Source organism: Schistocerca serialis, chromosome 2, assembly GCF_023864345.2.
Source record: "Schistocerca serialis cubense isolate TAMUIC-IGC-003099 chromosome 2, iqSchSeri2.2, whole genome shotgun sequence".
NCBI lineage: Eukaryota > Metazoa > Arthropoda > Insecta > Orthoptera > Acrididae > Schistocerca > Schistocerca serialis.
In genome coordinates this window covers 1071587495-1071613402 of record NC_064639.1, presented here as the reverse complement: position 1 = coordinate 1071613402, position 25908 = coordinate 1071587495, and the positions used below count along the sequence as shown (strand labels likewise).

The following is a 25908-nucleotide window of genomic DNA, read 5'->3' as shown; positions in this document are numbered from 1 at the left end:
GAGAGGTCGTCGATCTAGCCGGTCCGCTGAAGAGGCTGCTATTGTGGAGAGTTTGCGGGCGCGGGCGCAACCGATGGAGGTGCCCCATCATCAGCAGCGTCCACCCCAGTCCCTTCGATCTCCACGTCGTCTGCCCAGGAGACTGATGCTGCGGTAGGGCATCGGCTGTGCACGTCATCCACGTGGAGAGGAGACGTAGTTTTCGTCTCATCGGATAGGCTCTCTTCAACGTCGACCTGTGGGGGCGACGGCGTCAGTAATGAGGGGTGTTCGTTGCCAGTGGTCGCCTGTGGCGGGTCTGTCGCATCAGCCTTTCGGTCATCAAAGATCGGTTTGTCGTCCATCTTCGGGTCTGCATCCCCGGTATCCATCCGTAGAATGGATTCATCAGGGGGTGTACGGCTACGTTTCTTTCTCTTTCGTGTCGACCCTTGTTTTCGAACAAGTCGTTCAGAGTCCGATGGCGGGTGGCTTTCGTCTGACTCAGGACCAGTCTGAAGGAAAGCAGAAGTAGGTACCACACCCGGATCAACGTCCATCTCAGTAGCATTTTCAGTCACAGTGCTGCGATGATTCGGCAGGTTAGGATCTGGCGTCTGGGGCACCTCAGAAGGAATCTCAGGAGCGGGTGTATCTACCTGATCAGACGACGTCAACGGAGCAGGAAGACTCTGTGTAGACGTGCTACCTTCCTGGGCAACCTTGGCGTATGTGACAGGGATCTGAGTCATCACCGCTGGGGACGCTTCCTCGCCGACCGGCGTCTGGATCAGGCGGCGTCGCATGCAGGCGGATCTGACGTGGCCTTCTTGTCCACAACCCGCACATGTTCGGGGTTGGCCGTCGTACATGACAATGGCTCGCACCCCGCCAATGGTCAGGTATGATGGAATATGTTTTTTCAGTTCAATTTTGACCTGACGCACACCATTAAGGACATGGTAGGTCGTGAAGGTTTGCCATTTTTCCTCTACGTAACCGATGACGTTACCGTATCGTTGTAACGCAGAGACAACTTCGTCCTTCGGCACTTCAAAAGGTAGTTCAAACACCCTAATCGTGCGTTGACCGTACTCTGCGAGTTCAAGTGTTACAGCTCCGACGTGACCATCAGAGTATTTGAACTTAAGTCCATTGGCATGGCGGCGAATAACATCTTCACACACCTCGGTGTTTGTCATTTTAATATGAACGACACTACTCGTGATCGAAAAATGGATTCCGATAACGTGGTTAGGATCTAAACGAACTTCTTCACGTATGAACGTTTCAACTTCATGTGCACGAGGTCGCGCATGTTCAGCTGGGAAGGAAACTTTAAGGGTCGCACGGCGGTAAGCGCTCGACATGTTGTTCACAGTGGACGGACGCAAGCCTGAAAGCTACGACGCGGAAGCAAACAACGCCTGCAGCGGAGCACTGGCCGGCGCGCGGGGCCGTCCGCACGCTGCCACGGCTGAGAGCCGACTGTGTGATCAACTGAGCTACCAGAGGCTCTGCATACTTTATTGTTCGTTCTGATTGCTTTACGTCCGTCCCTGTCTTTCGTTTCCACACACTGCTACTCAGCGCGCCCACATAGACGCACAGGAAATGCAGTCATCGGCTGCAACTGCAAACATTGCCCAGATTAAGTTTTATAATGCTCGATCGTGTCAATTACGTTAAAAAATGCAAGTAGGAAGTGTCTGAAGCACGTCAGAATACTGCTAAATGTATTTATGCGTCCCAGGCTCGTGTCTGGTTCCATGGTGTAACGGTTAGCACTCTGGACTCTGAATCCAGCGATCCGAGTTCGAATCTCGGTGGAACCTTCGTTTAGTCTAAATTTTCTGTAATAAGCGTTTCTCGCCGAGGAAGTATCAGCGATAGGCTCAGGGATTTAGTTTCTACGTTTGTGTTAAAAACGAGACGTCTATGAAACGGCTGAATATTGGTGCGACGATGTGACCTATATAGCACATTAAACGAGTAATGCCTGTAAGAGCAAGCAATTTTACGATAATTCGGAGAAATATCATTATCCTACGAAGGCTAAGAATCCCATGATTATCAACTAGCTATTACAAGCTGAGCAAATGAATTTCCTTCAAAATAGGTTTAAAACATAGGGAGGTTCTGACCGAGTGGGCATGCTCTGGAGCCTCTTTGCTCCTGAGATTAGAAAAACAGTCCTCTGGGCCGGATTTGAACCAGCGACCTATGGATAACTGTGAATCCTCCACTACAGTCCACCGCTCTACCAACTGAGCTACCAGAGGCTCTGCATACTTCCTTATTCGTACTGATTGCTTTACGGCCGTCCCTGTCTTTCGTTTCCACACACTGCTACTCAGCGCTGCCATATAGACGCACAGGAAATGCAGTCATCGGCTGCAAGTGCAAACATTGCCCAGATTAAGTTTTATAATGCTCGATCGTGTCAATTAGGTTAAAAATGCAAGTAGGAAGTGTCTGAAGTACGTCAGAACACTGCTAAGTGTATTTACGAGTCCCATTCTCCTGTCTGGTTCCATGGTGTAACGGTTAGCACTCTGGACTCTGAATCCAGCGATCCGAGTTCGAATCTCGGTGGAACCTTCGTTTAGTCTAAATTTTCTGTAATAAGCTTTTCTCGCCGAGGAAGTAGCAGCGATAGGCTCAGGGGTGTAGTTTCTACATTTGTATTAAAAACGAGATGTCTATGAAACGGCTGAATATTGGTGCGACTATGTGACCTATATAGCACATTAAACGAGTAATGCCTGTAAGAGCAAGCAATTTTACTATAATTCGAAGAAATATCATTATCCTACGAAGGCTAAGAATCCCGTGATTATCAACTAGCTACTAGAAGCTGAGCAAATGAATTTCCTTTAAAATAGGTTTAAAACATAGGGAGGTTCTGACCGAGTGGGCATGCTCTGGAGCCTCTTTGCTCCTGAGATTAGAAAAACAGTCCTCTGGGCCGGATTTGAACCAGCGACCTATGGATAACTGTGAATCCTCCACTACAGTCCACCGCTGTACCAACTGAGCTACCAGAGGCTCTGCATACTTTCTTATTCGTACTGATTGCTTTACGGCCGTCCCTGTCTTTCGTTTCCACACACTGCTACTCAGCGCTGCCATATAGACGCACAGGAAATGCAGTCATCGGCTGCAAGTGCAAACATTGCCCAGATTAAGTTTTATGATGCTCGATCGTGTCAATTAGGTTAAAAAATGCAAGTAGGAAGTGTCTGAAGTACGTCAGAACACTGCTAAGTGTATTTACGAGTCCCATTCTCATGTCTGGTTCCATGGTGTAACGGTTAGCACTCTGGACTCTGAATCCAGCGATCCGAGTTCGAATCTCGGTGGAACCTTCGTTTAGTCTAAATTTTCTGTAATAAGCGTTTCTCGCCGAGGAAGTAGCAGCGATAGGCTCAGGGGTGTAGTTTCTACGTTTGTATTAAAAACGAGATGTCTATGAAACGGCTGAATATTGGTGCGACTATGTGACCTATATAGCACATTAAACGAGTAATGCCTGTAAGAGCAAGCAATTTTACTATAATTCGAAGAAATATCATTATCCTACGAAGGCTAAGAATCCCATGATTATCAACTAGCTACTAGAAGCTGAGCAAATGAATTTCCTTTAAAATAGGTTTAAAACATAGGGAGGTTCTGACCGAGTGGGCATGCTCTGGAGCCTCTTTGCTCCTGAGATTAGAAAAACAGTCCTCTGGGCCGGATTTGAACCAGCGACCTATGGATAACTGTGAATCCTCCACTACAGTCCACCGCTCTACCAACTGAGCTACCAGAGGCTCTGCATACTTTCTTATTCGTACTGATTGCTTTACGGCCGTCCCTGTCTTTCGTTTCCACACACTGCTACTCAGCGCTGCCATATAGACGCACAGGAAATGCAGTCATCGGCTGCAAGTGCAAACATTGCCCAGATTAAGTTTTATAATGCTCGATCGTGTCAATTAGGTTAAAAAATGCAAGTAGGAAGTGTCTGAAGTACGTCAGAACACTGCTAAGTGTATTTACGAGTCCCATTCTCCTGTCTGGTTCCATGGTGTAACGGTTAGCACTCTGGACTCTGAATCCAGCGATCCGAGTTCGAATCTCGGTGGAACCTTCGCTTAGTCTAAATTTTCTGTAATAAGCGTTTCTCGCCGAGGAAGTAGCAGCGATAGGCTCAGGGGTGTAGTTTCTACGTTTGTATTAAAAACGAGATGTCTATGAAACGGCTGAATATTGGTGCGACTATGTGACCTATATAGCACATTAAACGAGTAATGCCTGTAAGAGCAAGCAATTTTACTATAATTCGAAGAAATATCATTATCCTACGAAGGCTAAGAATCCCATGATTATCAACTAGCTACTAGAAGCTGAGCAAATGAATTTCCTTTAAAATAGGTTCAAAACATAGGGAGGTTCTGACCGAGTGGGCATGCTCTGGAGCCTCTTTGCTCCTGAGATTAGAAAAACAGTCCTCTGGGCCGGATTTGAACCAGCGACCTATGGATAACTTTGAATCCTCCACTACAGTCCACCGCTCTACCAACTGAGCTACCAGAGGCTCTGCATGCTTTCTTATTCCTACTGATTGCTTTACGGCCGTCCCTGTCTTTCGTTTCCACACACTGCTACTCAGCGCTGCCATATAGACGCACAGGAAATGCAGTCATCGGCTGCAAGTGCAAACATTGCCCAGATTAAGTTTTATAATGCTCGATCGTGTCAATTAGGTTAAAAAATGCAAGTAGGAAGTGTCTGAAGTACGTCAGAACACTGCTAAGTGTATTTACGAGTCCCATTCTCCTGTCTGGTTCCATGGTGTAACGGTTAGCACTCTGGACTCTGAATCCAGCGATCCGAGTTCGAATCTCGGTGGAACCTTCGTTTAGTCTAAATTTTCTGTAATAAGCGTTTCTCGCCGAGGAAGTAGCAGCGATAGGCTCAGGGGTGTAGTTTCTACGTTTGTATTAAAAACGAGATGTCTATGAAACGGCTGAATATTGGTGCGACTATGTGACCTATATAGCACATTAAACGAGTAATGCCTGTAAGAGCAAGCAATTTTACTATAATTCGAAGAAATATCATTATCCTACGAAGGCTAAGAATCCCATGATTATCAACTAGCTACTAGAAGCTGAGCAAATGAATTTCCTTTAAAATAGGTTTAAAACATAGGGAGGTTCTGACCGAGTGGGCATGCTCTGGAGCCTCTTTGCTCCTGAGATTAGAAAAACAGTCCTCTGGGCCGGATTTGAACCAGCGACCTATGGATAACTGTGAATCCTCCACTACAGTCCACCGCTCTACCAACTGAGCTACCAGAGGCTCTGCATACTTTCTTATTCGTACTGATTGCTTTACGGCCGTCCCTGTCTTTCGTTTCCACACACTGCTACTCAGCGCTGCCATATAGACGCACAGGAAATGCAGTCATCGGCTGCAAGTGCAAACATTGCCCAGATTAAGTTTTATAATGCTCGATCGTGTCAATTAGGTTAAAAAATGCAAGTAGGAAGTGTCTGAAGTACGTCAGAACACTGCTAAGTGTATTTACGAGTCCCATTCTCCTGTCTGGTTCCATGGTGTAACGGTTAGCACTCTGGACTCTGAATCCAGCGATCCGAGTTCGAATCTCGGTGGAACCTTCGTTTAGTCTAAATTTTCTGTAATAAGCGTTTCTCGCCGAGGAAGTAGCAGCGATAGGCTCAGGGGTGTAGTTTCTACGTTTGTATTAAAAACGAGATGTCTATGAAACGGCTGAATATTGGTGCGACTATGTGACCTATATAGCACATTAAACGAGTAATGCCTGTAAGAGCAAGCAATTTTACTATAATTCGAAGAAATATCATTATCCTACGAAGGCTAAGAATCCCATGATTATCAACTAGCTACTAGAAGCTGAGCAAATGAATTTCCTTTAAAATAGGTTTAAAACATAGGGAGGTTCTGACCGAGTGGGCATGCTCTGGAGCCTCTTTGCTCCTGAGATTAGAAAAACAGTCCTCTGGGCCGGATTTGAACCAGCGACCTATGGATAACTTTGAATCCTCCACTACAGTCCACCGCTCTACCAACTGAGCTACCAGAGGCTCTGCATGCTTTCTTATTCCTACTGATTGCTTTACGGCCGTCCCTGTCTTTCGTTTCCACACACTGCTACTCAGCGCTGCCATATAGACGCACAGGAAATGCAGTCATCGGCTGCAAGTGCAAACATTGCCCAGATTAAGTTTTATAATGCTCGATCGTGTCAATTAGGTTAAAAAATGCAAGTAGGAAGTGTCTGAAGTACGTCAGAACACTGCTAAGTGTATTTACGAGTCCCATTCTCCTGTCTGGTTCCATGGTGTAACGGTTAGCACTCTGGACTCTGAATCCAGCGATCCGAGTTCGAATCTCGGTGGAACCTTCGTTTAGTCTAAATTTTCTGTAATAAGCGTTTCTCGCCGAGGAAGTAGCAGCGATAGGCTCAGGGGTGTAGTTTCTACGTTTGTATTAAAAACGAGATGTCTATGAAACGGCTGAATATTGGTGCGACTATGTGACCTATATAGCACATTAAACGAGTAATGCCTGTAAGAGCAAGCAATTTTACTATAATTCGAAGAAATATCATTATCCTACGAAGGCTAAGAATCCCATGATTATCAACTAGCTACTAGAAGCTGAGCAAATGAATTTCCTTTAAAATAGGTTTAAAACATAGGGAGGTTCTGACCGAGTGGGCATGCTCTGGAGCCTCTTTGCTCCTGAGATTAGAAAAACAGTCCTCTGGGCCGGATTTGAACCAGCGACCTATGGATAACTGTGAATCCTCCACTACAGTCCACCGCTCTACCAACTGAGCTACCAGAGGCTCTGCATACTTTCTTATTCGTACTGATTGCTTTACGGCCGTCCCTGTCTTTCGTTTCCACACACTGCTACTCAGCGCTGCCATATAGAAGCACAGGAAATGCAGTCATCGGCTGCAAGTGCAAACATTGCCCAGATTAAGTTTTATAATGCTCGATCGTGTCAATTAGGTTAAAAAATGCAAGTAGGAAGTGTCTGAAGTACGTCAGAACACTGCTAAGTGTATTTACGAGTCCCATTCTCCTGTCTGGTTCCATGGTGTAACGGTTAGCACTCTGGACTCTGAATCCAGCGATCCGAGTTCGAATCTCGGTGGAACCTTCGTTTAGTCTAAATTTTCTGTAATAAGCGTTTCTCGCCGAGGAAGTAGCAGCGATAGGCTCAGGGGTGTAGTTTCTACGTTTGTATTAAAAACGAGATGTCTATGAAACGGCTGAATATTGGTGCGACTATGTGACCTATATAGCACATTAAACGAGTAATGCCTGTAAGAGCAAGCAATTTTACTATAATTCGAAGAAATATCATTATCCTACGAAGGCTAAGAATCCCATGATTATCAACTAGCTACTAGAAGCTGAGCAAATGAATTTCCTTTAAAATAGGTTTAAAACATAGGGAGGTTCTGACCGAGTGGGCATGCTCTGGAGCCTCTTTGCTCCTGAGATTAGAAAAACAGTCCTCTGGGCCGGATTTGAACCAGCGACCTATGGAAAACTGTGAATCCTCCACTACAGTCCACCGCTCTACCAACTGAGCTACCAGAGGCTCTGCATACTTTCTTATTCGTACTGATTGCTTTACGGCCGTCCCTGTCTTTCGTTTCCACACACTGCTACTCAGCGCTGCCATATAGACGCACAGGAAATGCAGTCATCGGCTGCAAGTGCAAACATTGCCCAGATTAAGTTTTATAATGCTCGATCGTGTCAATTAGGTTAAAAAATGCAAGTAGGAAGTGTCTGAAGTACGTCAGAACACTGCTAAGTGTATTTACGAGTCCCATTCTCCTGTCTGGTTCCATGGTGTAACGGTTAGCACTCTGGACTCTGAATCCAGCGATCCGAGTTCGAATCTCGGTGGAACCTTCGTTTAGTCTAAATTTTCTGTAATAAGCGTTTCTCGCCGAGGAAGTAGCAGCGATAGGCTCAGGGGTGTAGTTTCTACGTTTGTATTAAAAACGAGATGTCTATGAAACGGCTGAATATTGGTGCGACTATGTGACCTATATAGCACATTAAACGAGTAATGCATGTAAGAGCAAGCAATTTTACTATAATTCGAAGAAATATCATTATCCTACGAAGGCTAAGAATCCCATGATTATCAACTAGCTACTAGAAGCTGAGCAAATGAATTTCCTTTAAAATAGGTTTAAAACATAGGGAGGTTCTGACCGAGTGGGCATGCTCTGGAGCCTCTTTGCTCCTGAGATTAGAAAAACAGTCCTCTGGGCCGGATTTGAACCAGCGACCTATGGATAACTGTGAATCCTCCACTACAGTCCACCGCTCTACCAACTGAGCTACCAGAGGCTCTGCATACTTTCTTATTCGTACTGATTGCTTTACGGCCGTCCCTGTCTTTCGTTTCCACACACTGCTACTCAGCGCTGCCATATAGACGCACAGGAAATGCAGTCATCGGCTGCAAGTGCAAACATTGCCCAGATTAAGTTTTATAATGCTCGATCGTGTCAATTAGGTTAAAAAATGCAAGTAGGAAGTGTCTGAAGTACGTCAGAACACTGCTAAGTGTATTTACGAGTCCCATTCTCCTGTCTGGTTCCATGGTGTAACGATTAGCACTCTGGACTCTGAATCCAGCGATCCGAGTTCGAATCACGGTGGAACCTTCGTTTAGTCTAAATTTTCTGTAATAAGCGTTTCTCGCCGAGGAAGTAGCAGCGATAGGCTCAGGGGTGTAGTTTCTACGTTTGTATTAAAAACGAGATGTCTATGAAACGGCTGAATATTGGTGCGACTATGTGACCTATATAGCACATTAAACGAGTAATGCCTGTAAGAGCAAGCAATTTTACTATAATTCGAAGAAATATCATTATCCTACGAAGGCTAAGAATCCCATGATTATCAACTAGCTACTAGAAGCTGAGCAAATGAATTTCCTTTAAAATAGGTTTAAAACATAGGGAGGTTCTGACCGAGTGGGCATGCTCTGGAGCCTCTTTGCTCCTGAGATTAGAAAAACAGTCCTCTGGGCCGGATTTGAACCAGCGACCTATGGATAACTGTAAATCCTCCACTACAGTCCACCGCTCTACCAACTTTTTTTTTTTTTTTTTTTTGTAGCTCCCCCGATGACAATGAACGTGGGTGTTCCCCCGTTGATCTAGATATTCCTGCGTAAGAGCAAGTAGTTCCTCCGGATGGTCCAATACGTGGAAACATACATGCGAAATGAAAAATGAATAAATTCCTCCAAAGTAATGCAACGGAATGTATTGGTATGCAGCGAACAGCACACATACGGGGGAAAAAAAAGGGAAAAGAGAAAAAAGAAAAAACATCCCTAGAAAAACTAGTAAAAACAAGAACCTTAACTTCAAATTTAAAGTAATTCGACCCGTGCGTCATGGAAAGCCGTACCTGGAATGCACCACATCAACCAACTTGAAACTGAAAACGCCGATTGACCACCTCGGTCATTTCCACACAGCAGTAAAAAAAAGCAAATTTAAAGACACAACGAGAGCACATAAAAAAAAGGAACAATTGGTAAAAGTATGCCCCATGTGAGGCTCGAACTCACAACCCCGGCATTGCTCACGGCTACTGCCTTATAAGGACCGTGCGCCAACCAATTGCGCCACTTTTTTTTTTTTTTTTTTTTTTTTTTTTTTTTTTTTTTTTTTTAAATGAAAAACGAAACCCGTAACCTTCTATGAAAATAAATTGGAATGGTGAAAAAGACAACGAAAAGACTTCGCCCTTGGGCATAGTAGAAGTGCTGCTCGAAGAATAAACGTAACATAAACACAGCTTCGTGTCTCACTCAATGAAAGTTCCTGTAGCCAGTGTCCAGCGAGTCATTGAAGGCCGCAGTGTGAGGGGGAGTCCGGACGCGACACAGAAGCAGTGGGGCCTCTTCGCGGCACTACTGGTGTCCCGCGGCCCGGCCTCACCCCTTCACACTCAGTTGACCAATCCGATACCCATGCGATGAATCGCTATTTTAAGCATATTGCCGAAGAGTTTCCCATGATTCGGGTACGTACATGTTTTGGCGAATTCGATATCCATAAACATCTTGAATTCCAAATAATTGTCACCGCCAAAATTATTAAAGACGTAGCTGGAATAGGTACCCAGCAACCACAAAACTGCATTGTTTTTCGTCTGCGGATAAAAATGCACATCAGGACGAGACAGTAGTGCTGACGAAACATTGGCGGTTGTAGTCCTGGTAATAAGAGCTATTTTTTGTCGAAGCCAAACCCAGTTCTGGAGACGGTCCCCGCAGGTGTAACGGTGGATAACTGTATCCGTCAGTTGGCAGCGACGACAGAGAGGGGTGTCACTGAGCCCGATTTTATGTAACCTCTCGTTCGTGCTAACCACATCATTGATGGCTTTGTACCAGGCAGTGCGAGCATCGGAACTGAGGACACGGGAACTGACATTGCGCCATACAATATCCCAGTTCATGCCACCGAGCTTCGTTGCCAAAGGATTCGTTCCTTCGTGTTGTCTCCAGTCCGCTATTATGGCTTGTGCAGTTAAACGTTGAGAGTTCATGACCTCTTTACCGATGTAGCTCCGTGAAAAGTAATAATCTCTGATATGTTTTAGCCGATAACTGATGGGTTGAATATTCAGCGGTGGGTCAAGACTTTGCGGCCTGACGGCAGTGAATAATTGCGCTGTAATGCCGGAAGGATCATTGTTAATTATAGCGGTCGTCCTTGTAACATAGAGAGCCATCGCTTTCACCTTGATATCTACTAATCCCATCCCTCCATTCTGGGGGTGGAGTGTCGCAGTTTTGGCAGACACGCGAAAAATTTCCCCTCTCCAAATAAAATTGGTCACCTTCGACATAATTTGCTTAGCAATGACTGCAGGCAGTGGCAGGAGCTGCGCCGTGTAGAAGGCTTTGGATAAAATACAGGAGTTGACCAGATGAATCCGATCAAATTGATTGAGGCTTCTGTGGGAATTGTCAATGAGAGCACCGTTAAGTTTACGCACTATTTCCCTCCAGTTTGCCGCCGCCATCTTTAAAGAGGACGCTGTCAATATGATGCCGAGAGCCTTGTGGACGCTGACTTCCTGAGCGTAGCCAACTCGCAAATGCTGGAGGCCACAGAGGTTAATAAATTTACTTTTCTTGTCATTCAATTTAGCCCCCGACGCCAAACAGTATTGCTGGAGGTGAGCCGCTAAAGTGGTGACATCATTCTCATTGCGGACAACCACACCCACATCGTCGGCATAGGCGCCTACGACAGTTTTTTCTCCTGAAAGTGTTAGCCCTGTGAGTTTCGCCTGCAGTTGGAGTAACAGAGGTTCGAGTGAAAGAACAAAAAGTAACATGGACAAAGGGCTGCCTTGTGGAATCCCTCTGTTGATTTGAATCGGTTGGGTTAGTTGCGAGTTGACAGAAAGCCTTGCGTTGATCCCCAGTGCCATGTTTGTGATCATGTCAATCGCGTTCTGCAAGAAACCGAATCTTTTCATGGTTTCAAGGAGGTACTCGTGAGCGACGAGGTCAAAGGCTTTAAAAAAGTCCAGAAAGATCAGCCCACACTTCACGTTACTGGCGTTCGTTAACGCAATGATATCCCGGTAAAAAGCTGCCGTGTGCAATACAGTTCTCCCGAAGGCACATGTCTGCTGACGTCCAATGAATTTAGCAGTGAGGGGCATCATTCGCGTGTTGATTGCACGGGCGACTATTTTATAATCGGAGTTTAACAATGAAATGGGGCGGAAGTTGGCGATATTTTTGGTACCTCTGCCTTTAGGGATAAGCACAATTGTGCATTCCTTAAAGGCAAGTGGTATAGGCTTCCCTTGAAAAACTTCGTTCACTAATTGGGTGATTTTGTCCCCGATGATGTGCCAATACCTCCTGTAGAATTCAATGGGTAATCCGTCAGGACCAGGGGACTTCCTGATCGGCGAGTGGCAGACAATCTCCAAAACATCTTTATTACTAAATTCTAATGAAATTGTGTCATTGTCTTCTCTAGTTATAGTAGAGGAAATGGCACTAAACAGTTCGTCAGAGCAGCCGTCATGAGTAGCCGCTGACGTGTAGGTGTCAACAAAATAGTCGTGTAGTGCCTTGATAATCTCTCGCTGGGTGTCGACAGTCGTGCCATCACCGAGTTTCAGGGCCTCAATAAAAGTCCTCCTTCTGTTCTTAGCATGTTTGACAAGGTGGTATAGAGCGGCTGTTTCATCGTCCCTGACCGACTTCACTTTAGATTTGATCTTAAGACCTTCCAGTTGCATCCTCTTAAGATTGATTAATTTCGCCTTTATTTTTCGAATGTCGTCTATTCTGGTGTGCGCGGCGTCGGCTCTATCACAGAGGTCGCGTAAGATAGTGTAGTAGAACTCCATCGTCTTCTTTATCGCGGCTGCTCTTTCAATACCGAAGAATATAACAACTTTTCGCAGTTTGGGTTTTGCATGCTGAGTCCACCACGCTATGGTGCTACGAAAGTTTGCGGTAGTGCGCAAGCACTGCTCCCAAGCGCGTCGCACCGCCGCCTCTAGGTCAGCATCCGTTAATAAGGAGACGTTCAAGTTCCATTGATTTTTATACCAACGCGTTGGTTGTGGCAGCAAATTCAGGCACGCAACGACACCACTGTGATCAGAGAAGCTGGAGGGTATTGTTTCAATTTGTAACAAGACATTCTCTAAAACGTCGGAAACATAAATCCTGTCAATTCTGCTGCAGGAATTTGCGACGATGTGTGTGAATCGTACCAAGGTCGGGTACCTAATTTCCCACGCGTCTTTCAGTTTGAGGTCGGTCACGAGACGCTTTAATTCAGGCGAATAATTAAAATTCGGGGACTGATCTTTCTGGGATAAAACACAATTAAAATCACCTCCAATGATAACACGTGCGGGATTTTTCCGTAACAAATAGATGATTTGTTCCTTAAAAAAGTTTGCTCGTTCCGCCCTATAGGTACTGCCAGAAGGCGCGTACAAGTTAATGATGGTGACGCCAAAAACGGTGACACCCACACCTCTACCGGAATCTAACTTGTCAACCTGAGTGGCGGGAATGCCTTCTCTAAGTAAGATGGCAGTCCCCACGTTCGAGTCGGGGGAAAAATTTGTAATAGCAACAAAACCAGGAAGAGTTAAGTGTGGCATGGCCACCTCCTGCAAAAGAGCGATATCTGTTCCCGACTCATAGAGATATTGTTTTAAGGCACTCAGTTTCACCTCCGACCGGATTTTATTAATATTTAATGTCGTGATCGTATAGGCCTGCGACATTATGACAGTACGTGGAAGAGGCGGACGGAGCAAATATCTTTAAAGGGCAACATCTTCATGCCATTCCATATTTGTGGCCGGGAAATTCGTGTCTGTGACGTCACTGAGTTGTATTCGTGCGTCTTTGTTCTTACTCTTTTTACGCACAGCATTTACATTAGGTTGCACTCGGATCCTGGGGCGGACACTGTGGAGCACCTCTGCAGCTGGCGGCGTGGGAGGGTCGTGGGTGATGTCAAGCTGCTCTCCCGGCACATCCCGCGAAGGGATGGCACGCGGCGACACCGCCGGCGAGCGAGCAGCTGAACTATCACTCGCACTATCAGCCTGTTTGGCAACATTCTCTGCCCGCAGCTGTTTGTTGTCACCGACAGACCCGGACAGCTGTGTTTGTATTATTTCCTGGAGTTGTTGACATTCCCCTTGTTGTGAGTCCTGAACCGAAGCGGCTGCCACGTGATGTGTACCGTCGGCGCTCAGAGATGTTTGTATACCACCATCACAGGCCTCTGTGTGTGTACGTCCTGCAGGAATGTGAGCCACACGTACAGGTTGGTCGGCCTGAGTTGGCTGTAGCGGAAGTTCTAAGGCACTAGCCAGTGGCAACTGCTTAACTTCCACGGAAGTATCGGCACTTGAAATTGTGGGAGGAGAAGCGTCCACAATAGCCTCACCGATCGGAGCTTTCGCTTCCGAGCCGGATTCCCGATCGTCCTTTTTCGCGGTCTCATGCGCACTAGAGGTGTCGGTATCAGAGCCACTGCTGTCACAAGTTCTGCGCCTCTTATTGGTCGCGGCATCGAGTTTTGCAGGGGGCAACGCACCCTTGTCTCTCCGAACCAGAACCGGAAACTCATCAGAACGAGTTTCTTGTTGCTGTTCCGAAGGCATTTCAGAATTAGGGAGCCCAATCTCCGTCATCGGCTTGGCTGCCACTACATCCGCCAAAGTAAGCCTTTTACGCTGCTGGAGGGAATTCTTTAACACAAACATGCGCCTGGGGCAGTCTTGACGCAAGTGACCACTCTCATTACAGATATGACAGGTCGGTGTTTGGCCAATATAAGTAACGTGAGCCTTATAGTCACAAACAAGTATATGGGATGGAATATTCTGCTTGACATGCATTTCGACAGATCGAACGCCACTGTAACATTGCAACCTATGTTGACTTGACCACCGTTCGAGTCGAATCTGTTTAACGTCACCGAATTTGGACAGTACCTCCTTTAGATAACAATTTTCTACTTCAGGGGGTAAGTTGAAAATACGCACGTTCGTGTAGTCTACATCGGCATTGGAAATGAGCACTGTACTTACAGAGTCGTCCCGGTGTCGGAAAATAGCACTTCCTCCGTGCTTCGTCATGATCTTCTCCAGTAATACAGGATTCAGTAATTTAACAAAGAAACAATACTGCTCGGTATCATAATAGGCGGTGTGCACTTGGTCAGATGTAATCCCAATAACATCAACGATCCAGTCATGTATCTCCAGTGAACTCGGTTGCACAGATCGGGTGGACTTGTCGAAATCAAAACGGAGTGTACACTTTCGCGGAAATAACCTGGACATTGCAGCAGATAGCGAGCGGTAAACCCGCTACAATAAGAACGCAACAAAAATACAAATGGAAAACGATATAAACTGCAGAATAACACAACACTAGCAAACAGTAATATGAGTGGAAAACACGCTTTGTGAACACGCGGTGGAGCGGAGCACTGACACGTCCGACCAGCACGGTGTCGCAAGCGCGACTGAACTGAGCTACCAGAGGCTCTGCATACTTTCTTATTCGTACTGATTGCTTTACGGCCGTCCCTGTCTTTCGTTTCCACACACTGCTACTCAGCGCTGCCATATAGACGCACAGGAAATGCAGTCATCGGCTGCAAGTGCAAACATTGCCCAGATTAAGTTTTATAATGCTCGATCCTGTCAATTAGGTTAAAAAATGCAAGTAGGAAGTGTCTGAAGTACGTCAGAACACTGCTAAGTGTATTTACGAGTCCCATTCTCCTGTCTGGTTCCATGGTGTAACGGTTAGCACTCTGGACTCTGAATCCAGCGATCCGAGTTCGAATCTCGGTGGAACCTTCGTTTAGTCTAAATTTTCTGTAATAAGCGTTTCTCGCCGAGGAAGTAGCAGCGATAGGCTCAGGGGTGTAGTTTCTACGTTTGTATTAAAAACGAGATGTCTATGAAACGGCTGAATATTGGTGCGACTATGTGACCTATATAGCACATTAAACGAGTAATGCCTGTAAGAGCAAGCAATTTTACTATAATTCGAAGAAATATCATTATCCTACGAAGGCTAAGAATCCCGTGATTATCAACTAGCTACTAGAAGCTGAGCAAATGAATTTCCTTTAAAATAGGTTTAAAACATAGGGAGGTTCTGACCGAGTGGGCATGCTCTGGAGCCTCTTTGCTCCTGAGATTAGAAAAACAGTCCTCTGGGCCGGATTTGAACCAGCGACCTATGGATAACTGTGAATCCTCCACTACAGTCCACCGCTCTACCAACTGAGCTACCAGAGGCTCTGCATACTTTCTTATTCGTACTGATTGCTTTACGGCCGTCCCTGTCTTTCGTTTCCACACACTGCTACTCAGCGCTGCCATATAGACGCACAGGAAATGCAGTCATCGGCTGCAAGTGCAAACATTGCCCAGATTAAGTTTTATAATGCTCGATCGTGTCAATTAGGTTAAAAAATGCAAGTAGGAAGTGTCTGAAGTACGTCAGAACACTGCTAAGTGTATTTACGAGTCCCATTCTCCTGTCTGGTTTCATGGTGTAACGGTTAGCACTCTGGACTCTGAATCCAGCGATCCGAGTTCGAATCTCGGTGGAACCTTCGTTTAGTCTAAATTTTCTGTAATAAGCGTTTCTCGCCGAGGAAGTAGCAGCGATAGGCTCAGGGGTGTAGTTTCTACGTTTGTATTAAAAACGAGATGTCTATGAAACGGCTGAATATTGGTGCGACTATGTGACCTATATAGCACATTAAACGAGTAATGCCTGTAAGAGCAAGCAATTTTACTATAATTCGAAGAAATATCATTATCCTACGAAGGCTAAGAATCCCATGATTATCAACTAGCTACTAGAAGCTGAGCAAATGAATTTCCTTTAAAATAGGTTTAAAACATAGGGAGGTTCTGACCGAGTGGGCATGCTCTGGAGCCTCTTTGCTCCTGAGATTAGAAAAACAGTCCTCTGGGCCGGATTTGAACCAGCGACCTATGGATAACTGTGAATCCTCCACTACAGTCCACCGCTCTACCAACTGAGCTACCAGAGGCTCTGCATACTTTCTTATTCGTACTGATTGCTTTACGGCCGTCCCTGTCTTTCGTTTCCACACACTGCTACTCAGCGCTGCCATATAGACGCACAGGAAATGCAGTCATCGGCTGCAAGTGCAAACATTGCCCAGATTAAGTTTTATAATGCTCGATCGTGTCAATTAGGTTAAAAAATGCAAGTAGGAAGTGTCTGAAGTACGTCAGAACACTGCTAAGTGTATTTACGAGTCCCATTCTCCTGTCTGGTTCCATGGTGTAACGGTTAGCACTCTGGACTCTGAATCCAGCGATCCGAGTTCGAATCTCGGTGGAACCTTCGTTTAGTCTAAATTTTCTGTAATAAGCGTTTCTCGCCGAGGAAGTAGCAGCGATAGGCTCAGGGGTGTAGTTTCTACGTTTGTATTAAAAACGAGATGTCTATGAAACGGCTGAATATTGGTGCGACTATGTGACCTATATAGCACATTAAACGAGTAATGCCTGTAAGAGCAAGCAATTTTACTATAATTCGAAGAAATATCATTATCCTACGAAGGCTAAGAATCCCATGATTATCAACTAGCTACTAGAAGCTGAGCAAATGAATTTCCTTTAAAATAGGTTTAAAACATAGGGAGGTTCTGACCGAGTGGGCATGCTCTGGAGCCTCTTTGCTCCTGAGATTAGAAAAACAGTCCTCTGGGCCGGATTTGAACCAGCGACCTATGGATAACTGTGAATCCTCCACTACAGTCCACCGCTCTACCAACTGAGCTACCAGAGGCTCTGCATACTTTCTTATTCGTACTGATTGCTTTACGGCCGTCCCTGTCTTTCGTTTCCACACACTGCTACTCAGCGCTGCCATATAGACGCACAGGAAATGCAGTCATCGGCTGCAAGTGCAAACATTGCCCAGATTAAGTTTTATAATGCTCGATCGTGTCAATTAGGTTAAAAAATGCACGTAGGAAGTGTCTGAAGTACGTCAGAACACTGCTAAGTGTATTTACGAGTCCCATTCTCCTGTCTGGTTCCATGGTGTAACGGTTAGCACTCTGGACTCTGAATCCAGCGATCCGAGTTCGAATCTCGGTGGAACCTTCGTTTAGTCTAAATTTTCTGTAATAAGCGTTTCTCGCCGAGGAAGTAGCAGCGATAGGCTCAGGGGTGTAGTTTCTACGTTTGTATTAAAAACGAGATGTCTATGAAACGGCTGAATATTGGTGCGACTATGTGACCTATATAGCACATTAAACGAGTAATGCCTGTAAGAGCAAGCAATTTTACTATAATTCGAAGAAATATCATTATCCTACGAAGGCTAAGAATCCCATGATTATCAACTAGCTACTAGAAGCTGAGCAAATGAATTTCCTTTAAAATAGGTTTAAAACATAGGGAGGTTCTGACCGAGTGGGCATGCTCTGGAGCCTCTTTGCTCCTGAGATTAGAAAAACAGTCCTCTGGGCCGGATTTGAACCAGCGACCTATGGATAACTGTGAATCCTCCACTACAGTCCACCGCTCTACCAACTGAGCTACCAGAGGCTCTGCATATTTTCTTATTCGTACTGATTGCTTTACGGCCGTCCCTGTCTTTCGTTTCCACACACTGCTACTCAGCGCTGCCATATAGACGCACAGGAAATGCAGTCATCGGCTGCAAGTGCAAACATTGCCCAGATTAAGTTTTATAATGCTCGATCCTGTCAATTAGGTTAAAAAATGAAAGTAGGAAGTGTCTGAAGTACGTCAGAACACTGCTAAGTGTATTTACGAGTCCCATTCTCCTGTCTGGTTCCATGGTGTAACGGTTAGCACTCTGGACACTGAATCCAGCGATCCGAGTTCGAATCTCGGTGGAACCTTCGTTTAGTCTAAATTTTCTGTAATAAGCGTTTCTCGCCGAGGAAGTAGCAGCGATAGGCTCAGGGGTGTAGTTTCTACGTTTGTATTAAAAACGAGATGTCTATAAAAAGGGCTGAATATTGGTGCGACTATGTGACCTATATAGCACATTAAACGAGTAATGCCTGTAAGAGCAAGCAATTTTACTATAATTCGAAGAAATATCATTATCCTACGAAGGCTAAGAATCCCATGATTATCAACTAGCTACTAGAAGCTGAGCAAATGAATTTCCTTTAAAATAGGTTTAAAACATAGGGAGGTTCTGACCGAGTGGGCATGCTCTGGAGCCTCTTTGCTCCTGAGATTAGAAAAACAGTCCTCTGGGCCGGATTTGAACCAGCGACCTATGGATAACTGTGAATCCTCCACTACAGTCCACCGCTCTACCAACTGAGCTACCAGAGGCTCTGCATACTTTCTTATTCGTACTGATTGCTTTACGGCCGTCCCTGTCTTTCGTTTCCACACACTGCTACTCAGCGCTGCCATATAGACGCACAGGAAATGCAGTCATCGGCTGCAAGTGCAAACATTGCCCAGATTAAGTTTTATAATGCTCGATCGTGTCAATTAGGTTAAAAAATGCAAGTAGGAAGTGTCTGAAGTACGTCAGAACACTGCTAAGTGTATTTACGAGTCCCATTCTCCTGTCTGGTTCCATGGTGTAACGGTTAGCACTCTGGACTCTGAATCCAGCGATCCGAGTTCGAATCTCGGTGGAACCTTCGTTTAGTCTAAATTTTCTGTAATAAGCGTTTCTCGCCGAGGAAGTAGCAGCGATAGGCTCAGGGGTGTAGTTTCTACGTTTGTATTAAAAACGAGATGTCTATGAAACGGCTGAATATTGGTGCGACTATGTGACCTATATAGCACATTAAACGAGTAATGCCTGTAAGAGCAAGCAATTTTACTATAATTCGAAGAAATATCATTATCCTACGAAGGCTAAGAATCCCATGATTATCAACTAGCTACTAGAAGCTGAGCAAATGAATTTCCTTTAAAATAGGTTTAAAACATAGGGAGGTTCTGACCGAGTGGGCATGCTCTGGAGCCTCTTTGCTCCTGAGATTAGAAAAACAGTCCTCTGGGCCGGATTTGAACCAGCGACCTATGGATAACTGTGAATCCTCCACTACAGTCCACCGCTCTACCAACTGAGCTACCAGAGGCTCTGCATACTTTCTTATTCGTACTGATTGCTTTACGGCCGTCCCTGTCTTTCGTTTCCACACACTGCTACTCAGCGCTGCCATATAGACGCACAGGAAATGCAGTCATCGGCTGCAAGTGCAAACATTGCCCAGATTAAGTTTTATAATGCTCGATCGTGTCAATTAGGTTAAAAAATGCAAGTAGGAAGTGTCTGAAGTACGTCAGAACACTGCTAAGTGTATTTACGAGTCCCATTCTCCTGTCTGGTTCCATGGTGTAACGGTTAGCACTGTGGACTCTGAATCCAGCGATCCGAGTTCGAATCTCGGTGGAACCTTCGTTTAGTCTAAATTTTCTGTAATAAGCGTTTCTCGCCGAGGAAGTAGCAGCGATAGGCTCAGGGGTGTAGTTTCTACGTTTGTACTAAAAACGAGATGTCTATGAAACGGCTGAATATTGGTGCGACTATGTGACCTATATAGCACATTAAACGAGTAATGCCTGTAAGAGCAAGCAATTTTACTATAATTCGAAGAAATATCATTATCCTACGAAGGCTAAGAATCCCATGATTATCAACTAGCTACTAGAAGCTGAGCAAATGAATTTCCTTTAAAATAGGTTTAAAACATAGGGAGGTTCTGACCGAGTGGGCATGCTCTGGAGCCTCTTTGCTCCTGAGATTAGAAAAACAGTCCTCTGGGCCGGATTTGAACCAGCGACCTATGGATAACTGTGAATCCTCCACTACAGTCCACCGCTCTACCAACTGAGCTACCAGAGGCTCTGCATACTTTCTTATTCGTACTGATTGCTTTACGGCCGTCCCTGTCTTTCGTTTCCACACACTGCTGCTCAGCGCTGCCATATAGACGCACAGGAAATGCAGTCATCGGCTGCAAGTGCAAACATTGCCCAGATTAAGTTTTATAATGCTCGATCGTGTCAATTAGGTTAAAAAATGCAAGTAGGAAGTGTCTGAAGTACGTCAGAACACTGCTAAGTGTATTTACGAGTCCCATTCTCCTGTCTGGTTCCATGGTGTAACGGTTAGCACTCTGGACTCTGAATCCAGCGATCCGAGTTCGAATCTCGGTGGAACCTTCGTTTAGTCTAAATTTTCTGTAATAAGCGTTTCTCGCCGAGGAAGTAGCAGCGATAGGCTCAGGGGTGTAGTTTCTACGTTTGTATTAAAAACGAGATGTCTATGAAACGGCTGAATATTGGTGCGACTATGTGACCTATATAGCACATTAAACGAGTAATGCCTCTAAGAGCAAGCAATTTTACTATAATTCGAAGAAATATCATCATCCTACGAAGGCTAAGAATCCCATGATTATCAACTAGCTACTAGAAGCTGAGCAAATGAATTTCCTTTAAAATAGGTTTAAAACATAGGGAGGTTCTGACCGAGTGGGCATGCTCTGGAGCCTCTTTGCTCCTGAGATTAGAAAAACAGTCCTCTGGGCCGGATTTGAACCAGCGACCTATGGATAACTGTGAATCCTCCACTACAGTCCACCGCTCTACCAACTGAGCTACCAGAGGCTCTGCATACTTTCTTATTCGTACTGATTGCTTTACGGCCGTCCCTGTCTTTCGTTTCCACACACTGCTACTCAGCGCTGCCATATAGACGCACAGGAAATGCAGTCATCGGCTGCAAGTGCAAACATTGCCCAGATTAAGTTTTATAATGCTCGATCGTGTCAATTAGGTTAAAAAATGCAAGTAGGAAGTGTCTGAAGTACGTCAGAACACTGCTAAGTGTATTTACGAGTCCCATTCTCCTGTCTGGTTCCATGGTGTAACGGTTAGCACTCTGGACTCTGAATCCAGCGATCCGAGTTCGAATCTCGGTGGAACCTTCGTTTAGTCTAAATTTTCTGTAATAAGCGTTTCTCGCCGAGGAAGTAGCAGCGATAGGCTCAGGGGTGTAGTTTCTACGTTTGTATTAAAAACGAGATGTCTATGAAACGGCTGAATATTGGTGCGACTATGTGACCTATATAGCACATTAAACGAGTAATGCCTGTAAGAGCAAGCAATTTTACTATAATTCGAAGAAATATCATTATCCTACGAAGGCTAAGAATCCCATGATTATCAACTAGCTACTAGAAGCTGAGCAAATAAATTTCCTTTAAAATAGGTTTAAAACATAGGGAGGTTCTGACCGAGTGGGCATGCTCTGGAGCCTCTTTGCTCCTGAGATTAGAAAAACAGTCCTCTGGGCCGGATTTGAACCAGCGACCTATGGATAACTGTGAATCCTCCACTACAGTCCACCGCTCTACCAACTGAGCTACCAGAGGCTCTGCATACTTTCTTATTCGTACTGATTGCTTTACGGCCGTCCCTGTCTTTCGTTTTCACACACTGCTACTCAGCGCTGCCATATAGACGCACAGGAAATGCAGTCATCGGCTGCAAGTGCAAACATTGCCCAGATTAAGTTTTATAATGCTCGATCGTGTCAATTAGGTTAAAAAATGCAAGTAGGAAGTGTCTGAAGTACGTCAGAACACTGCTAAGTGTATTTACGAGTCCCATTCTCCTGTCTGGTTCCATGGTGTAACGGTTAGCACTCTGGACTCTGAATCCAGCGATCCGAGTTCGAATCTCGGTGGAACCTTCGTTTAGTCTAAATTTTCTGTAATAAGCGTTTCTCGCCGAGGAAGTAGCAGCGATAGGCTCAGGGGTGTAGTTTCTACGTTTGTATTAAAAACGAGATGTCTATGAAACGGCTGAATATTGGTGCGACTATGTGACCTATATAGCACATTAAACGAGTAATGCCTGTAAGAGCAAGCAATTTTACTATAATTCGAAGAAATATCATTATCCTACGAAGGCTAAGAATCCCATGATTATCAACTAGCTACTAGAAGCTGAGCAAATGAATTTCCTTTAAAATAGGTTTAAAACATAGGGAGGTTCTGACCGAGTGGGCATGCTCTGGAGCCTCTTTGCTCCTGAGATTAGAAAAACAGTCCTCTGGGCCGGATTTGAACCAGCGACCTATGGATAACTGTGAATCCTCCACTACAGTCCACCGCTCTACCAACTGAGCTACCAGAGGCTCTGCATACTTTCTTATTCGTACTGATTGCTTTACGGCCGTCCCTGTCTTTCGTTTTCACACACTGCTACTCAGCGCTGCCATATAGACGCACAGGAAATGCAGTCATCGGCTGCAAGTGCAAACATTGCCCAGATTAAGTTTTATAATGCTCGATCGTGTCAATTAGGTTAAAAAATGCAAGTAGGAAGTGTCTGAAGTACGTCAGAACACTGCTAAGTGTATTTACGAGTCCCATTCTCCTGTCTGGTTCCATGGTGTAACGGTTAGCACTCTGGACTCTGAATCCAGCGATCCGAGTTCGAATCTCGGTGTAACCTTCGTTTAGTCTAAATTTTCTGTAATAAGCGTTTCTCGCCGAGGAAGTAGCAGCGATAGGCTCAGGGGTGTAGTTTCTACGTTTGTATTAAAAACGAGATGTCTATGAAACGGCTGAATATTGGTGCGACTATGTGACCTATATAGCACATTAAACGAGTAATGCCTGTAAGAGCAAGCAATTTTACTATAATTCGAAGAAATATCATTATCCTACGAAGGCTAAGAATCCCATGATTATCAACTAACTACTAGAAGCTGAGCAAATGAATTTCCTTTAAAATAGGTTTAAAACATAGGGAGGTTCTGACCGAGTGGGCATGCTCTGGAGCCTCTTTGCTCCTGAGATTAGAAAAACAGCCCTCTGGGCCGGATTTGAACCAGCGACCTATGGATAACTGTGAATCCTCCACTACAGTCCACCGCTCTACCAACTGAGCTACCAGAGGCTCTGCATACTTTCTTATTCGTACTGATTGCTTTACGGCCGTCCCTGTCTTTCGTTTCCACACACTGCTACTCAGCGCTGCCATATAGACGCACAGGAAATGCAGTCATCGGCTGCAAGTGCAAACATTGCCCAGATTAAGTTTTATAATGCTCGATCGTGTCAATTAGGTTAAAAAATGCAAGTAGGAAGTGTCTGAAGTACGTCAGAACACTGCTAAGTGTATTTACGAGTCCCATTCTCCTGTCTGGTTCCATGGTGTAACGGTTAGCACTCTGGACTCTGAATCCAGCGATCCGAGTTCGAATCTCGGTGGAACCTTCGTTTAGTCTAAATTTTCTGTAATAAGCGTTTCTCGCCGAGGAAGTAGCAGCGATAGGCTCAGGGGTGTAGTTTCTACGTTTGTATTAAAAACGAGATGTCTATGAAACGGCTGAATATTGGTGCGACTATGTGACCTATATAGCACATTAAACGAGTAATGCCTGTAAGAGCAAGCAATTTTACTATAATTCGAAGAAATATCATTATCCTACGAAGGCTAAGAATCCCATGATTATCAACTAGCTACTAGAAGCTGAGCAAATGAATTTCCTTTAAAATAGGTTTAAAACATAGGGAGGTTCTGACCGAGTGGGCATGCTCTGGAGCCTCTTTGCTCCTGAGATTAGAAAAACAGTCCTCTGGGCCGGATTTGAACCAGCGACCTATGGATAACTGTGAATCCTCCACTACAGTCCACCGCTCTACCAACTGAGCTACCAGAGGCTCTGCATACTTTCTTATTCGTACTGATTGCTTTACGGCCGTCCCTGTCTTTCGTTTCCACACACTGCTACTCAGCGCTGCCATATAGACGCACAGGAAATGCAGTCATCGGCTGCAAGTGCAAACATTGCCCAGATTAAGTTTTATAATGCTCGATCGTGTCAATTAGGTTAAAAAATGCAAGTAGGAAGTGTCTGAAGTACGTCAGAACACTGCTAAGTGTATTTACGAGTCCCATTCTCCTGTCTGGTTCCATGGTGCAACGGTTAGCACTCTGGACTCTGAATCCAGCGATCCGAGTTCGAATCTCGGTGGAACCTTCGTTTAGTCTAAATTTTCTGTAATAAGCGTCTCTCGCCGAGGAAGTAGCAGCGATAGGCTCAGGGGTGAAGTTTCTACGTTTGTATTAAAAACGAGATGTCTATGAAACGGCTGAATATTGGTGCGACTATGTGACCTATATAGCACATTAAACGAGTAATGCCTGTAAGAGCAAGCAATTTTACCATAATTCGAAGAAATATCATTATCCTACGAAGGCTAAGAATCCCATGATTATCAACTAGCTACTAGAAGCTGAGCAAATGAATTTCCTTTAAAATAGGTTTAAAACATAGGGAGGTTCTGACCGAGTGGGCATGCTCTGGAGCCTCTTTGCTCCTGAGATTAGAAAAAACAGCCCTCTGGGCCGGATTTGAACCAGCGACCTATGGATAACTGTGAATCCTCCACTACAGTCCACCGCTCTACCAACTGAGCTACCAGAGGCTCTGCATACTTTCTTATTCGTACTGATTGCTTTACGGCCGTCCCTGTCTTTCGTTTCCACACACTGCTACTCAGCGCTGCCATATAGACGCACAGGAAATGCAGTCATCGGCTGCAAGTGCAAACATTGCCCAGATTAAGTTTTATAATGCTCGATCGTGTCAATTAGGTTAAAAAATGCAAGTAGGAAGTGTCTGAAGTACGTCAGAACACTGCTAAGTGTATTTACGAGTCGCATTCTCCTGTCTGGTTCCATGGTGTAACGGTTAGCACTCTGGACTCTGAATCCAGCGATCCGAGTTCGAATCTCGGTGGAACCTTCGTTTAGTCTAAATTTTCTGTAATAAGCGTTTCTCGCCGAGGAAGTAGCAGCGATAGGCTCAGGGGTGTAGTTTCTACGTTTGTATTAAAAACGAGATGTCTATGAAACGGCTGAATATTGGTGCGACTATGTGACCTATATAGCACATTAAACGAGTAATGCCTGTAAGAGCAAGCAATTTTACTATAATTCGAAGAAATATCATTATCCTACGAAGGCTAAGAATCCCATGATTATCAACTAGCTACTAGAAGCTGAGCAAATGAATTTCCTTTAAAATAGGTTTAAAACATAGGGAGGTTCTGACCGAGTGGGCATGCTCTGGAGCCTCTTTGCTCCTGAGATTAGAAAAACAGTCCTCTGGGCCGGATTTGAACCAGCGACCTATGGATAACTGTGAATCCTCCACTACAGTCCACCGCTCTACCAACTGAGCTACCAGAGGCTCTGCATACTTTCTTATTCGTACTGATTGCTTTACGGC

General features: G+C 45.0%; 46 non-coding genes across 46 annotated transcripts; 23 read left to right on the top strand and 23 right to left on the bottom strand.

Annotated features, from left to right (window-relative positions):
• Nucleotides 1-1742: 1742 nt before the first annotated feature.
• Nucleotides 1743-1814, top strand: Trnaq-cug (transfer RNA glutamine (anticodon CUG)). The gene has a single exon. It is a non-coding gene; the product is annotated as a tRNA-Gln (tRNA).
• A 358-nt stretch (nucleotides 1815-2172) lies between these two features.
• Trnay-gua (transfer RNA tyrosine (anticodon GUA)) lies at nucleotides 2173-2261 on the bottom strand. The gene is given in 2 exon segments: nucleotides 2173-2208; nucleotides 2225-2261. It is a non-coding gene; the product is annotated as a tRNA-Tyr (tRNA).
• A 247-nt stretch (nucleotides 2262-2508) lies between these two features.
• Nucleotides 2509-2580, top strand: Trnaq-cug (transfer RNA glutamine (anticodon CUG)). Its single transcript has one exon. It is a non-coding gene; the product is annotated as a tRNA-Gln (tRNA).
• A 358-nt stretch (nucleotides 2581-2938) lies between these two features.
• Trnay-gua (transfer RNA tyrosine (anticodon GUA)) lies at nucleotides 2939-3027 on the bottom strand. The gene is given in 2 exon segments: nucleotides 2939-2974; nucleotides 2991-3027. It is a non-coding gene; the product is annotated as a tRNA-Tyr (tRNA).
• A 248-nt stretch (nucleotides 3028-3275) lies between these two features.
• Trnaq-cug (transfer RNA glutamine (anticodon CUG)) lies at nucleotides 3276-3347 on the top strand. The gene has a single exon. It is a non-coding gene; the product is annotated as a tRNA-Gln (tRNA).
• Nucleotides 3348-3705: 358 nt separating this feature from the next.
• Trnay-gua (transfer RNA tyrosine (anticodon GUA)) lies at nucleotides 3706-3794 on the bottom strand. The gene is given in 2 exon segments: nucleotides 3706-3741; nucleotides 3758-3794. It is a non-coding gene; the product is annotated as a tRNA-Tyr (tRNA).
• Nucleotides 3795-4042: 248 nt separating this feature from the next.
• Nucleotides 4043-4114, top strand: Trnaq-cug (transfer RNA glutamine (anticodon CUG)). Its single transcript has one exon. It is a non-coding gene; the product is annotated as a tRNA-Gln (tRNA).
• Nucleotides 4115-4472: 358 nt separating this feature from the next.
• On the bottom strand, nucleotides 4473-4561 carry Trnay-gua (transfer RNA tyrosine (anticodon GUA)). The gene is given in 2 exon segments: nucleotides 4473-4508; nucleotides 4525-4561. It is a non-coding gene; the product is annotated as a tRNA-Tyr (tRNA).
• Nucleotides 4562-4809: 248 nt separating this feature from the next.
• Trnaq-cug (transfer RNA glutamine (anticodon CUG)) lies at nucleotides 4810-4881 on the top strand. Its single transcript has one exon. It is a non-coding gene; the product is annotated as a tRNA-Gln (tRNA).
• A 358-nt stretch (nucleotides 4882-5239) lies between these two features.
• Nucleotides 5240-5328, bottom strand: Trnay-gua (transfer RNA tyrosine (anticodon GUA)). The gene is given in 2 exon segments: nucleotides 5240-5275; nucleotides 5292-5328. It is a non-coding gene; the product is annotated as a tRNA-Tyr (tRNA).
• A 248-nt stretch (nucleotides 5329-5576) lies between these two features.
• Trnaq-cug (transfer RNA glutamine (anticodon CUG)) lies at nucleotides 5577-5648 on the top strand. The gene has a single exon. It is a non-coding gene; the product is annotated as a tRNA-Gln (tRNA).
• A 358-nt stretch (nucleotides 5649-6006) lies between these two features.
• On the bottom strand, nucleotides 6007-6095 carry Trnay-gua (transfer RNA tyrosine (anticodon GUA)). The gene is given in 2 exon segments: nucleotides 6007-6042; nucleotides 6059-6095. It is a non-coding gene; the product is annotated as a tRNA-Tyr (tRNA).
• Nucleotides 6096-6343: 248 nt separating this feature from the next.
• Trnaq-cug (transfer RNA glutamine (anticodon CUG)) lies at nucleotides 6344-6415 on the top strand. Its single transcript has one exon. It is a non-coding gene; the product is annotated as a tRNA-Gln (tRNA).
• A 358-nt stretch (nucleotides 6416-6773) lies between these two features.
• Nucleotides 6774-6862, bottom strand: Trnay-gua (transfer RNA tyrosine (anticodon GUA)). The gene is given in 2 exon segments: nucleotides 6774-6809; nucleotides 6826-6862. It is a non-coding gene; the product is annotated as a tRNA-Tyr (tRNA).
• Nucleotides 6863-7110: 248 nt separating this feature from the next.
• Nucleotides 7111-7182, top strand: Trnaq-cug (transfer RNA glutamine (anticodon CUG)). The gene has a single exon. It is a non-coding gene; the product is annotated as a tRNA-Gln (tRNA).
• Nucleotides 7183-7540: 358 nt separating this feature from the next.
• Nucleotides 7541-7629, bottom strand: Trnay-gua (transfer RNA tyrosine (anticodon GUA)). The gene is given in 2 exon segments: nucleotides 7541-7576; nucleotides 7593-7629. It is a non-coding gene; the product is annotated as a tRNA-Tyr (tRNA).
• Nucleotides 7630-7877: 248 nt separating this feature from the next.
• Nucleotides 7878-7949, top strand: Trnaq-cug (transfer RNA glutamine (anticodon CUG)). The gene has a single exon. It is a non-coding gene; the product is annotated as a tRNA-Gln (tRNA).
• Nucleotides 7950-8307: 358 nt separating this feature from the next.
• Nucleotides 8308-8396, bottom strand: Trnay-gua (transfer RNA tyrosine (anticodon GUA)). The gene is given in 2 exon segments: nucleotides 8308-8343; nucleotides 8360-8396. It is a non-coding gene; the product is annotated as a tRNA-Tyr (tRNA).
• Nucleotides 8397-15377: 6981 nt separating this feature from the next.
• On the top strand, nucleotides 15378-15449 carry Trnaq-cug (transfer RNA glutamine (anticodon CUG)). The gene has a single exon. It is a non-coding gene; the product is annotated as a tRNA-Gln (tRNA).
• A 358-nt stretch (nucleotides 15450-15807) lies between these two features.
• Nucleotides 15808-15896, bottom strand: Trnay-gua (transfer RNA tyrosine (anticodon GUA)). Its single transcript is given in 2 exon segments — nucleotides 15808-15843; nucleotides 15860-15896. It is a non-coding gene; the product is annotated as a tRNA-Tyr (tRNA).
• A 248-nt stretch (nucleotides 15897-16144) lies between these two features.
• Nucleotides 16145-16216, top strand: Trnaq-cug (transfer RNA glutamine (anticodon CUG)). The gene has a single exon. It is a non-coding gene; the product is annotated as a tRNA-Gln (tRNA).
• Nucleotides 16217-16574: 358 nt separating this feature from the next.
• On the bottom strand, nucleotides 16575-16663 carry Trnay-gua (transfer RNA tyrosine (anticodon GUA)). Its single transcript is given in 2 exon segments — nucleotides 16575-16610; nucleotides 16627-16663. It is a non-coding gene; the product is annotated as a tRNA-Tyr (tRNA).
• A 248-nt stretch (nucleotides 16664-16911) lies between these two features.
• On the top strand, nucleotides 16912-16983 carry Trnaq-cug (transfer RNA glutamine (anticodon CUG)). The gene has a single exon. It is a non-coding gene; the product is annotated as a tRNA-Gln (tRNA).
• A 358-nt stretch (nucleotides 16984-17341) lies between these two features.
• Trnay-gua (transfer RNA tyrosine (anticodon GUA)) lies at nucleotides 17342-17430 on the bottom strand. Its single transcript is given in 2 exon segments — nucleotides 17342-17377; nucleotides 17394-17430. It is a non-coding gene; the product is annotated as a tRNA-Tyr (tRNA).
• Nucleotides 17431-17678: 248 nt separating this feature from the next.
• Trnaq-cug (transfer RNA glutamine (anticodon CUG)) lies at nucleotides 17679-17750 on the top strand. The gene has a single exon. It is a non-coding gene; the product is annotated as a tRNA-Gln (tRNA).
• Nucleotides 17751-18108: 358 nt separating this feature from the next.
• On the bottom strand, nucleotides 18109-18197 carry Trnay-gua (transfer RNA tyrosine (anticodon GUA)). Its single transcript is given in 2 exon segments — nucleotides 18109-18144; nucleotides 18161-18197. It is a non-coding gene; the product is annotated as a tRNA-Tyr (tRNA).
• Nucleotides 18198-18445: 248 nt separating this feature from the next.
• Trnaq-cug (transfer RNA glutamine (anticodon CUG)) lies at nucleotides 18446-18517 on the top strand. Its single transcript has one exon. It is a non-coding gene; the product is annotated as a tRNA-Gln (tRNA).
• Nucleotides 18518-18876: 359 nt separating this feature from the next.
• Trnay-gua (transfer RNA tyrosine (anticodon GUA)) lies at nucleotides 18877-18965 on the bottom strand. Its single transcript is given in 2 exon segments — nucleotides 18877-18912; nucleotides 18929-18965. It is a non-coding gene; the product is annotated as a tRNA-Tyr (tRNA).
• A 248-nt stretch (nucleotides 18966-19213) lies between these two features.
• Trnaq-cug (transfer RNA glutamine (anticodon CUG)) lies at nucleotides 19214-19285 on the top strand. Its single transcript has one exon. It is a non-coding gene; the product is annotated as a tRNA-Gln (tRNA).
• Nucleotides 19286-19643: 358 nt separating this feature from the next.
• On the bottom strand, nucleotides 19644-19732 carry Trnay-gua (transfer RNA tyrosine (anticodon GUA)). Its single transcript is given in 2 exon segments — nucleotides 19644-19679; nucleotides 19696-19732. It is a non-coding gene; the product is annotated as a tRNA-Tyr (tRNA).
• A 248-nt stretch (nucleotides 19733-19980) lies between these two features.
• Nucleotides 19981-20052, top strand: Trnaq-cug (transfer RNA glutamine (anticodon CUG)). Its single transcript has one exon. It is a non-coding gene; the product is annotated as a tRNA-Gln (tRNA).
• A 358-nt stretch (nucleotides 20053-20410) lies between these two features.
• On the bottom strand, nucleotides 20411-20499 carry Trnay-gua (transfer RNA tyrosine (anticodon GUA)). Its single transcript is given in 2 exon segments — nucleotides 20411-20446; nucleotides 20463-20499. It is a non-coding gene; the product is annotated as a tRNA-Tyr (tRNA).
• Nucleotides 20500-20747: 248 nt separating this feature from the next.
• On the top strand, nucleotides 20748-20819 carry Trnaq-cug (transfer RNA glutamine (anticodon CUG)). Its single transcript has one exon. It is a non-coding gene; the product is annotated as a tRNA-Gln (tRNA).
• Nucleotides 20820-21177: 358 nt separating this feature from the next.
• On the bottom strand, nucleotides 21178-21266 carry Trnay-gua (transfer RNA tyrosine (anticodon GUA)). The gene is given in 2 exon segments: nucleotides 21178-21213; nucleotides 21230-21266. It is a non-coding gene; the product is annotated as a tRNA-Tyr (tRNA).
• A 248-nt stretch (nucleotides 21267-21514) lies between these two features.
• Trnaq-cug (transfer RNA glutamine (anticodon CUG)) lies at nucleotides 21515-21586 on the top strand. The gene has a single exon. It is a non-coding gene; the product is annotated as a tRNA-Gln (tRNA).
• Nucleotides 21587-21944: 358 nt separating this feature from the next.
• On the bottom strand, nucleotides 21945-22033 carry Trnay-gua (transfer RNA tyrosine (anticodon GUA)). The gene is given in 2 exon segments: nucleotides 21945-21980; nucleotides 21997-22033. It is a non-coding gene; the product is annotated as a tRNA-Tyr (tRNA).
• Nucleotides 22034-22281: 248 nt separating this feature from the next.
• Trnaq-cug (transfer RNA glutamine (anticodon CUG)) lies at nucleotides 22282-22353 on the top strand. Its single transcript has one exon. It is a non-coding gene; the product is annotated as a tRNA-Gln (tRNA).
• Nucleotides 22354-22711: 358 nt separating this feature from the next.
• Nucleotides 22712-22800, bottom strand: Trnay-gua (transfer RNA tyrosine (anticodon GUA)). Its single transcript is given in 2 exon segments — nucleotides 22712-22747; nucleotides 22764-22800. It is a non-coding gene; the product is annotated as a tRNA-Tyr (tRNA).
• A 248-nt stretch (nucleotides 22801-23048) lies between these two features.
• Nucleotides 23049-23120, top strand: Trnaq-cug (transfer RNA glutamine (anticodon CUG)). The gene has a single exon. It is a non-coding gene; the product is annotated as a tRNA-Gln (tRNA).
• Nucleotides 23121-23478: 358 nt separating this feature from the next.
• Trnay-gua (transfer RNA tyrosine (anticodon GUA)) lies at nucleotides 23479-23567 on the bottom strand. The gene is given in 2 exon segments: nucleotides 23479-23514; nucleotides 23531-23567. It is a non-coding gene; the product is annotated as a tRNA-Tyr (tRNA).
• Nucleotides 23568-23815: 248 nt separating this feature from the next.
• Trnaq-cug (transfer RNA glutamine (anticodon CUG)) lies at nucleotides 23816-23887 on the top strand. Its single transcript has one exon. It is a non-coding gene; the product is annotated as a tRNA-Gln (tRNA).
• A 358-nt stretch (nucleotides 23888-24245) lies between these two features.
• On the bottom strand, nucleotides 24246-24334 carry Trnay-gua (transfer RNA tyrosine (anticodon GUA)). The gene is given in 2 exon segments: nucleotides 24246-24281; nucleotides 24298-24334. It is a non-coding gene; the product is annotated as a tRNA-Tyr (tRNA).
• Nucleotides 24335-24582: 248 nt separating this feature from the next.
• On the top strand, nucleotides 24583-24654 carry Trnaq-cug (transfer RNA glutamine (anticodon CUG)). The gene has a single exon. It is a non-coding gene; the product is annotated as a tRNA-Gln (tRNA).
• A 359-nt stretch (nucleotides 24655-25013) lies between these two features.
• Nucleotides 25014-25102, bottom strand: Trnay-gua (transfer RNA tyrosine (anticodon GUA)). The gene is given in 2 exon segments: nucleotides 25014-25049; nucleotides 25066-25102. It is a non-coding gene; the product is annotated as a tRNA-Tyr (tRNA).
• Nucleotides 25103-25350: 248 nt separating this feature from the next.
• Nucleotides 25351-25422, top strand: Trnaq-cug (transfer RNA glutamine (anticodon CUG)). Its single transcript has one exon. It is a non-coding gene; the product is annotated as a tRNA-Gln (tRNA).
• A 358-nt stretch (nucleotides 25423-25780) lies between these two features.
• On the bottom strand, nucleotides 25781-25869 carry Trnay-gua (transfer RNA tyrosine (anticodon GUA)). Its single transcript is given in 2 exon segments — nucleotides 25781-25816; nucleotides 25833-25869. It is a non-coding gene; the product is annotated as a tRNA-Tyr (tRNA).
• Between the last annotated feature and the right edge of the window lie 39 nt (nucleotides 25870-25908).